The sequence below is a fragment of the Talpa occidentalis genome, unplaced genomic scaffold (genome assembly GCF_014898055.3).
Source record: "Talpa occidentalis isolate TD23 unplaced genomic scaffold, MPIMG_talOcc4v2.1 talOcc4.10, whole genome shotgun sequence".
NCBI lineage: Eukaryota > Metazoa > Chordata > Mammalia > Eulipotyphla > Talpidae > Talpa > Talpa occidentalis.
Window position 1 is genome coordinate 89,075,236 of NW_023600993.1, and position 9,406 is coordinate 89,084,641.

The following is a 9,406-nucleotide window of genomic DNA, read 5'->3' on the forward strand; positions in this document are numbered from 1 at the left end:
ACAGGAGCCACTTTGCAAGGCCCAGGCATGCTGTCATTTCTGTCTCATTTCATCAGCCAAAACAAGTCACACCACCAAGGGCAACGTCACCCCGTTTGTGGGAGAATCAGCAAAAGGCATAATTATTAGTGAAGAATTGGGAGCAAAAATACAATCCTCCACCATAAAGCAATCTTGCCATTTGTAAAAAAAAAGGACATTCAACTATCTCAGAGCTTTTTAGGCCTTTCACTTAAAGGGCTCTATTTTTCTTGCATAAGTTCCAAATTATGAAAGAGTTTTATGTCTTAAATAAACTACATATATTTAGGTACAATTTTTTCTAGGTTTTCTGAAATAGTATCATCTCCTGGTTTATGAGCTATCATAACTATGTTGTTCTTCCTTCTTCCCTGACCTTCCAAGTTCCCTCCTGTTTCAAAAAATTCCTTCAACAATTCTGTTAGAGCAGATTTGCTAGCTATGAATTTTCCTAGTTTTCCTTAATCTGAAAATATCTTTATTTTACCTTTATTCTTGAAGATAATGCTAGATATAGATTTGCTAGATACAGAATTCTGAGTTGACATTTCTTTTCTTTCAGCACTTTAAATGTGTCATGCTTCCTTCTCACCTCCATGGCTTCTGGTACAAAATCTATAGCCAAATATATAGGAAAAAATATTATAGTGGATGACAGAGAGTTAATAAACAGAAGGTATTATTTTTCTGGATTTTGTATTGCTTGTGGTATTATCTTTTGCACTGGAATGCAAATTAAACTCCAAATGCACTGGAATGCAAATTAAACAGAAATTTTTATCTGAAGTTCACGATTATGTTCCTACCTCCTAAAAAAAAAGAAAATGCCTGCCACATGGAGGCTCTTGATATACATTTGTTGACTGTATTAACTAATTATTTAAGCCTCCAGTACCTGTCAGAATGGGAGATAATAAATTAAATGTATATAAGGAAAAAGAAATATATTTGTTGGAATTTGTACCTGACTCATCTTTGCTTAGTGCTGAGACTGTTGTTTAAGCCTTGCTGTGTAAAGACCCTACAACCTGCCATGTATTTGATTACAGGTTTCTAAAATACTGTGCTTCTCTGTGTCTATGTCAAGGATCTTGGAAATCCTGGCCTGGTGGCTCTGGACAACTCACCCTGAAATATAAAGCGAGATCTTAATGACTCCAAGATGTACAGGATAAGCCGAGGGCACCCAGCTTGATTTCACACAGCAGTTCTGGCTTGGAGGGATAATTGAAAAGATTATCACCAGGAAATTGTTTACAGGACAAGCAAACTCCAGACATAGCCGACACCACCCCCAACCCCCACCTGGTTTTTATTTCACATAAGGGGTTTTCTGAGCAGAGAGAAGAATAGAACCCTGCTTGGTTTGATGGGTTTATGTAGCTCTGCGGATAAGTAGAGGGTATCCATAGAGATTAGAGCCGTCCAGATCAGTGAGGGAGAGGAAAAGCTGAGACTCTGAGGTGGTGGATGGTTCTGGCCTAGGACCGGCACACCCATATGCCCATGTGGACGAGGAAGGTGACCTAAACGAGCAAAGATAGCCAGATGGGGGCCAAGGCAGACAGGACATCCATATCCCTTTTCCAGAGGGCAACTCTGACCAAGGCCTGCCAAATAGCAATGTCTGTGTGACCAGATTTTCTGGTTTCTCATTAAATGTAAGCAATCCAATTGGGATGCAAAATCTCCCAATTTCAAATGTTGGTGACAGAATCCTATGCTATTTTCTAGTTCATATTTTTATATAACAAGCTACTCCAAAGGTAGTGACATAAAGCGACCATTTTATTATGTCCACAGATCCTCTGTGTCAGACATTTGGACAGAGCACAGTGGGGACAGGCGATTTGACTCTGCTCCAGTGTCTGGGACTTCAGCTGGAAAAACTCATATGGCCAGAGCTAGAATCATCTGGAGGCTTCTCCACTCACGTATCTGGTGCCTGGACTGGGATGAGTCAAAGGCTGGGCCCAGCTGGGACGGTCCACTAGAGCGTCTACACGTGGCTTCTCCATGTGGCCTGGGCTTGTCACAGCATGTGGCTAGGTTCTGAAACGGAGTATTCTGAGAGTGTGCACTGCCAGAGAGCCAGGCAGAAGCCACATGGACTTTTATGATCTCACCTCTTGGCCCACAGGGTCATTTCCACCACACTCTACTGGTCAAAGCAGCCATGGACCCCCTAGATTCAGGGGAAGGGTTACCTAAATTCCACCTCTTGATGGGAGGAGAGTCAAAGAAACTGCAGCCATTCCTAAAAACACCAGGTACCATGTGACCATGGCAAGTGGGCCTCTAGACTGGATTTGCCAGCAGCATCTCAGAAGGGCAGAGTGGGCGAAGAACAGCTCACGGTTGGTGAAGACTAGTAGGGACTTCCCCAGAGCAGATATGGGTGCAGAGCCAAGAGCAGAGGGCGCCTTTGTGGTCAGCCACAGCCTCGCACCAGAACATATCCTCAGAACATATCTAAACCAAGAGCTCCATCCATTTTCCCTTCCTCTCTAAGAGGTTACCCACTAAGAGGATCTTCCTTTAAGTTCTTGGGCATAAAAAGCTGCTCCCACCCATTTTCTAGACAATCTGACATAAGTGTCTCTGCCAGCCTGTAAAGGGCAGGAAGACCAGTGCAGTGCAGGTTTTCTAGGATCCAGCAGACTGGGTAAAGGAGGAGTCGGAGTCCTCAGTGGTTTTTTGCAGGTCTTTTATTGGGATTACCAGGCAGGGGTGCCTCCCAGCCCCCAGCAAGTCTTCACTCTGGGCTCTCCCGCCTTCTCTGCTTCTCTCTCCGCTTCTGTTCATTCTCAGCTTCTTGGCTTCTGCTGGCGTCCCTGTGACGCCGCCCTTAAAAAGCCCAGTCTCAGCCCAGGTGAATCCCATCGACCTATGCTCACCCCCTACTCCAGGTGCCCGCCATCAGGCATGCATTCAGGCCCGCAAGGATCCCTCATCTATCCTGATGGCGGGAGGGCAGAAAAGCCTGACATTTTTCCTTACCCTACACGGCCCCAGCGCTCCTAAAGGGGAGACCCCTTCCTCACTGTTCACCTCTCCAGGACCCTCTCCAGGGCACTTCTTGAAAACCACTGTGTGAGGGAGCAGCGTGGACTCCCCCACCCCCAGCACCCTTCCTGTCATGGAATACTCATAATGTCCTCACAAAGCGAGTATTCCCATTTCGCAGAGGTGCAAACTGAATTTCTCAGAATGTACTTAACTTGCCCAGTCACCCAGGGAAGCGGGAGGGTCCACGGCAGGTGAAACCGTGGATTGACGCTCGCCCAGGTGTGCAGGATGAGAGAAGCCCAGCCCACTGAGGGCGGTGGTTTAGGGAGGTTGCGGTGGGCAGGTGGGCCAGGCTATGAAGAGTGTTGCAGGCCCCACAAAGAATCCTCAGCTTCATGAGTCAGGCCGTAGGGAGCCATTCGAGGTCCTTGAGCAGAGAGGTGAGTCTAAGCGAGACCTGTAATTACCCAGGCAGCTCCTTACAGAGTGTTTAATTTGACAGATGCTCTTTTCCCTGTGTTTCCTCATTTGACACCCCCCCAACACACACATAGTTAGGCTCCCCGCTTACTATATGAGCAAAGCAAGAGTCCTAGAAATCGCAGCAGGCCAAAGCCAGGGCCGAATGCAGGCTCTTTGACTCCACACCCTGGTCCGTGAGGGGTAGTGGGGATGGCATAACACGGGGTGCCACTCTGGTCCCCTAGGACCTCCCCCCTTACTTCTTTTTTCCCTTTTGGAAGCACATCCTCCCACCTCTGACTCCCAGAAATCCTAGTGGGGAGGGGGAGGGGTGGGCCCAAGGCCAGGTTTACTAGTCAGAGTCCTGCTCCGGGATTAACACGGATGCTAGAGAAGAGGTGGTTTCAGAGTTTTCTGGGGCCGCTAACGCTAAGGATCCTGTGCACCTGGAGCTCCAGCAACCATGTTTACTGTCATCTGGGGAAGGGCTCCTTGAGAGTGACCCCACAGAGAGGAGAGGTGGGGGGAGGGAGACTGCCCCCGTGACACCAATGAGCACCCCAGATTCAGCCATGCACAGAGCTCCAGGCAGAGCCACTTGAGCTTGGTGTTCTTCACCTCACTAGCTGGGGCTTAGGTGTAGAAGTGGACAGAATTAGGTTCTCTCTGAACTTCAGTGTCTTCATCCATAACATGGGAATAATCAAAATGCCAAATTTACAGTTTCTGGAGAATTAAATATACCTCATAAACTATACAGTAGCAAAAAATGAAAACGAGAAATGGGTATAAGGGAAAGGTAGAGTGGGAAGGAATTGAAATTTCTGCCATTAGCAAATGATAAAATTATCCTAACATGTCAAACTACAGACATGTTAGAATTCTTGAGAGTTCAGAGGAGTTGCTAGATAGATGATTAATATTCAAACATCAATCGTGTTTCTATATAGTAGCAATAACAAATTCTGAAACCCAAATTTTTTTTTTTTTTTTTTTTCTTTGGCCATTATTGTAAGATTACAGGAATAAATCTTAACAATGTGCAAAACCTCTTTGGGGAAACTTATAAATCTGTATTGAAGGACAGAAAAGAAGATCTAAATAAATGGTGAAATATGCCAAATTCATGAATGGGTAAGCTCAATATTATAAATTTGGCAATTCTGCCCCTAATTTAATTTTAAAGTATGATGAAATTTTAGTCAAAATTCCAAGAGAATTTCACTAAACTTGAGAAGTTGGGGCTAAAATATATTGGAGAATAAAGGACCGGAAATACCAAGCCTAAAAAAGGGACCTCATCCTACAAGACATCAAGACCCACTCCCTACTAATGAAACCACTTGAAATTCACTATGGGACCATGAAATAGCAAATACAGATTCATAAATGAAGGACTGTAAATGAAGGACTTTCTGAATTAGTGACCAATCCAAGTGATTGGTCAGTATTTTACAACAATTTACTTTGGATGGTATTTTTTTTCTCCCAAATCTTTCCCTGTAAGAGAATTAAACTTTCTTCACCACTGATGTCAAACCTGGACATAAAACTTACGTTGACCAATGATACGGAAGGGTGAGTGACATAGTGCTACTTTTGAACAGAGCTGGTTTCTTTAAATTTATTTATTTTTTAAAATTTATTTATGCATACAAGAACCGAGGTGTAGACCAGAGGTGCGGGTGGGGGTGGGTAAGAGAATTCACCAGAGACAGAGTGGGGAGCAGAACAGGCAGATCTATTGAGATACACTGCTGAGGGGAGCTGCAGGCAAGACAGAAGTCTGCTGTGCCATGTGGATAGCTCCCTGGCTGGGGACTGAACTGCAGAGGCTGCAGATAGCTTCATAGTGCTGCATCTTAACCCCTTGCACCACCAGGTGCAAGCACCTGGTGCTACACCACCAGGGAGGCCCTGAACAGAAATTTTAGGAGCCTTCACATGTCCACTGTGTTTCCCTCTTTCTACCAGAGCAGCATATCCATACCCAGCATTTCTCTGGGTCCTGGAAGGAACCAACTGGGTCCTAGGAGGAAGCCACGTGCCCAGAAGACCCTAGGTACGGAGTGAGTGAGAAATAATTACTTGTTCTAAGTCAGCGGGATTTGACATTTGCTTGTTATCTCAGCATAATGGAGTGAACTGACTACAACAGAAATACTACCTAAGGAATTGATAAAATGCTGCAATTTTTATTCTTCATTAGGGTGTAACTGGCAATTTTTTGTAATTAGTACATTATTTCATATTGGTTTCTCATTGTTCTGCTAAACAGGAGCATTCCCCAAAACATCTGCCAGGATTTACACTTTTTTTCAAAAGCACTTTGTGAGCCAAACAAGTTTGGTGGCATGCTGCAAACCACCGTCCCCCCTTGGGCTCTGTCCCTCACATTGAAGCCTGCGAAATCCTGCAGTAAAGAGAACGCTACTGGCCCAGAGTTTCCCAAAACCAGTTGATGATGGAACCCTTATCTTCCCCATTAATAACTCATGATGAGTTTAGATACAGGTGACTTCTTCTCTTTGCTATTCTGTATTTAGCCCGAGGAGCTTTAGGTGTATTATATTGTTTACATCTTATAACAATGTCCCAATACACAGCTGTGAAAATGAAGGTTTCAAGAGATAAACTTGCTTGCTCAGACACACACACACACACACACACACACACACACACACACGGTGAGGCCAAGATTTGAATTCAAGTGTGACAACAAAGATCTAGCACTCAACCCTCTTAACTTCCTCTTGCCTCCAAAATCACCTCCTGGCTTCTGGTACTAACAGCGCAGGTTGCTTATCAACTCTAGTGCCCACCCAATCTGATCCTTTCCTTTTGACTCCCAACACACATCCTCACACTCCTTCCTAACCATTCCTTTCTCACTCAGAGCTTCCTTCCTGCTACCATTCTCATACCTCTTCTCCATCCTTAAGCCTTCTTGAAGGCTTAGGTCCTGACCCCTCCTCCAAGAAGTCTTCCTTAACTACTTCTATCCATAGTGAACTCTGTGACTTTATAGGAATAGATAGCAGAGCAGGACATTTCCCTGGGGTGCAAATTATCAGACACCCCATCAGATCTACTGATGAAAAGTTCTGGGGATAGGGCCCAACTATCCAAGTTTTAACAAATCCTCCCGGTAAGATACTGATATTCTTCATGTTTCAGAACCACTGGTCTAAGTCGAACCACATTGGTTCCTTTCCCCTGACCAGCAATGAGCTGAGGAAGAGGCATGGGATAAACCTCTGGACAGAGATGTGAAGGGAATCTGTAAGAAGGGGGCTTCTGAGAAGTTTCTTCATTCTTAATAAGACACAGCATTACAATGCTTTTGGTTTCAATCCATAGAAAATCCTGCAAACAGAGGCTCAAGTAAAATGGATGTTTATTCTTCCAATTTCAAAAATCAAGAGGTTAGGCAGCAACTAGTATGGGTCTGAGGCGCAGCCACATCTGCAGTCGTCTTGGCCTTTGCCTCTGTACACAGGAGGGTTTCAGACCCCAGGAGGAGAAACTGGCAAAGGCTTGCAGACTTGCCTTTCCTTAGGGGGAAAGTGGAGGCTTCCTGGAAGCCCCCGGGAGGCTCAGTGTCCATTGGCCAGAATTGGTCACATGCGTGCCTCTGGCAGCCAGAGAGCCTGGCAAAATGGGCATTTGGTTTTCTATAATGAAGTCTGGAAAGGGTTGGGGATGATGTGGGGTGAGCAAATCCAGAGTCTTCTTTGCCAAGTTAAGCTCTGACGACTCGCAGCCAAAAAGCTTGCTAACAGGTAGTTTGCCAGCTTCTTCTTCAGTAGGTGTGGGAGTGATAAAATGGTGCCAGGCCTGGCGTTGTCTTGCAAACTAAATGAGGCCCCACCACAGTTGGTAGAGATTTCTCCAATATGTCATTCTGCTCCTTTAATTCTACTGTCTTTTGGGTTTTCACAGAATCATTTCTCCTGGAATATTAGAAGGATGGATCCTACAAATTTACCAAAAAGAAAAAAAAAAACAATTGCAAGCAGAGCAGAACAGTGTCCTGAAGTGGGAGAGGCCAGGACTAACTTCTGTTCTCTCACTTCCATGCAATGTGGCCTCTCTATGCCTCAGTTTCTTCATCTGTGAAATGGAGCTAATGAGAACCTCTGTCTCCTGGGTGGATGTATGAGAATGAGATGAGATCAGTCCCATAAAGTCCTGAGCTCCGTGCCTAGTGCTGAGGTTCTGCTCGTGAGCTGGCACCCATCATTGTCATCTATCAACTTTGGGCACAGCTCTGTTTGGCATGGAGGAGCTCCTGTTCAGTCCCTTTATCAGCAACTGAAGTCTGTGGGGGAGGGGAGTCCAGTGACTGTCCCTCCTCCCAGGATGGAGGTGGCTGGCGTTCCCAGCTGCCCTCCACACTTCCTGACATTTGTGGTTTAATCAAGCCCCATTAATCCCTCCCAGTTTCAAAGCCCAGCACAGGAACCACAAACTCCCACAGCCTCTGACGGGAATCGTGTGGCTAAAGCCAAGGGGAACTCTTTGAAAGGTAATTAGTGTCCTTTGAATCCAGGGCCCTTTGATTTTGCTTCCTGGCCTTAAATGGTCACAGGAGATTTTACAAAAAGGGGGAAAACAAAAAAGCAATAGCAAGAGCCCCTGACACTGGACCTTGTAAGCCATCTCTCATGCTGAGCTGTGGCCTGAGAGATGGCACTTGCAAATGTGGTCAAGGATGGATGAGCTGTTGAGTTGTACCGGGGGCCATTCATTGGTTCAGACTCACACACAGCATGCCAGGCATTGGATGTACTAAGCAATGAGTGTACAATTTTCATTGATCATGCATGCATTCAGTCATTCATTCATTTTTTAAAATATCTCTGTGTCAGACTCTGAACTAGGCCCCAGGGTTATGTACTTACTGCTTATTGAAAGAGACAGAGAACAAACAACTAAATAAATAAAAATAATTGCTGTCAAGAGTGAAGTTCTAAGAATTAAATGAACTGGGTGTGCATTCAGGAAAGAATAGGAAGATCATCTTTACGATGGCTAGTCAGAGAAGGCCGCTCTGAAGGGGGCAGCACAGTGGGCCCCATGACACATGTAATGCAGTTACTTCATACCAGGCACTAGGGTGGAGATGTGTTGGAGATGTGTCTCAATTGCCATGGAAACCCATGGGCTATAATTGGCTCTGTCTGGGAGGATTAAAGACAGTGCAGAGAGCAGATGTGGGAGTCAGTATTGCCTAGACAATGCTGGTGTAACAACTCTGAAGTCTTAAACCACAAGGGTGGAGTTTCTTGTTCAATACATCTAATATAGCTTTGACTCTGTCTCTGCTCACACCATCATCATCCTTACCCTAGCACTAGTTACTATGGCAGAAGGAAGAGAGAATTCTGGAGGGTCTTGAATCTCCCGTTGAATGTTCCAGCATGAAAGAAACATGTGTTACTTGTACCTGCAACTCATTGACCAGATCTTGTCACATGACTCTCACCCAACCACAAGGGGACTAAGTACCATCCCATATCATGTCTGGGACAACTGGATGTGTTTGGTGAACAGTGTGAAGGAGAGCTTAAATAGGTGGCTATGGAATTAGCCTTGTAGGACCTGTGGATTTCAGGCAGATGCAAAGGCACAAAGGCCAGACCACAAAGTGACCTGGAGTGTTCAGGGAGCTAGAGTGCTGGAAGAACTGGAAATAGAGCTGGAAAGGTTGTAACAAAGCCCTACATGATGGGTACTATTATTATCTCCCTTTTTTAAGACGAGCAAATTGAGGATACCACTGATGAATGGTGGGGCTAGTATATGAACCCATGTAGTCTGATTCCAGGATCTGAATTCTTAATCCCTATGCCATATTGTATTTAAGGTAGGAAGGGTCAGATGACAAAAGCTCTTCAATGCCAAGCTATGG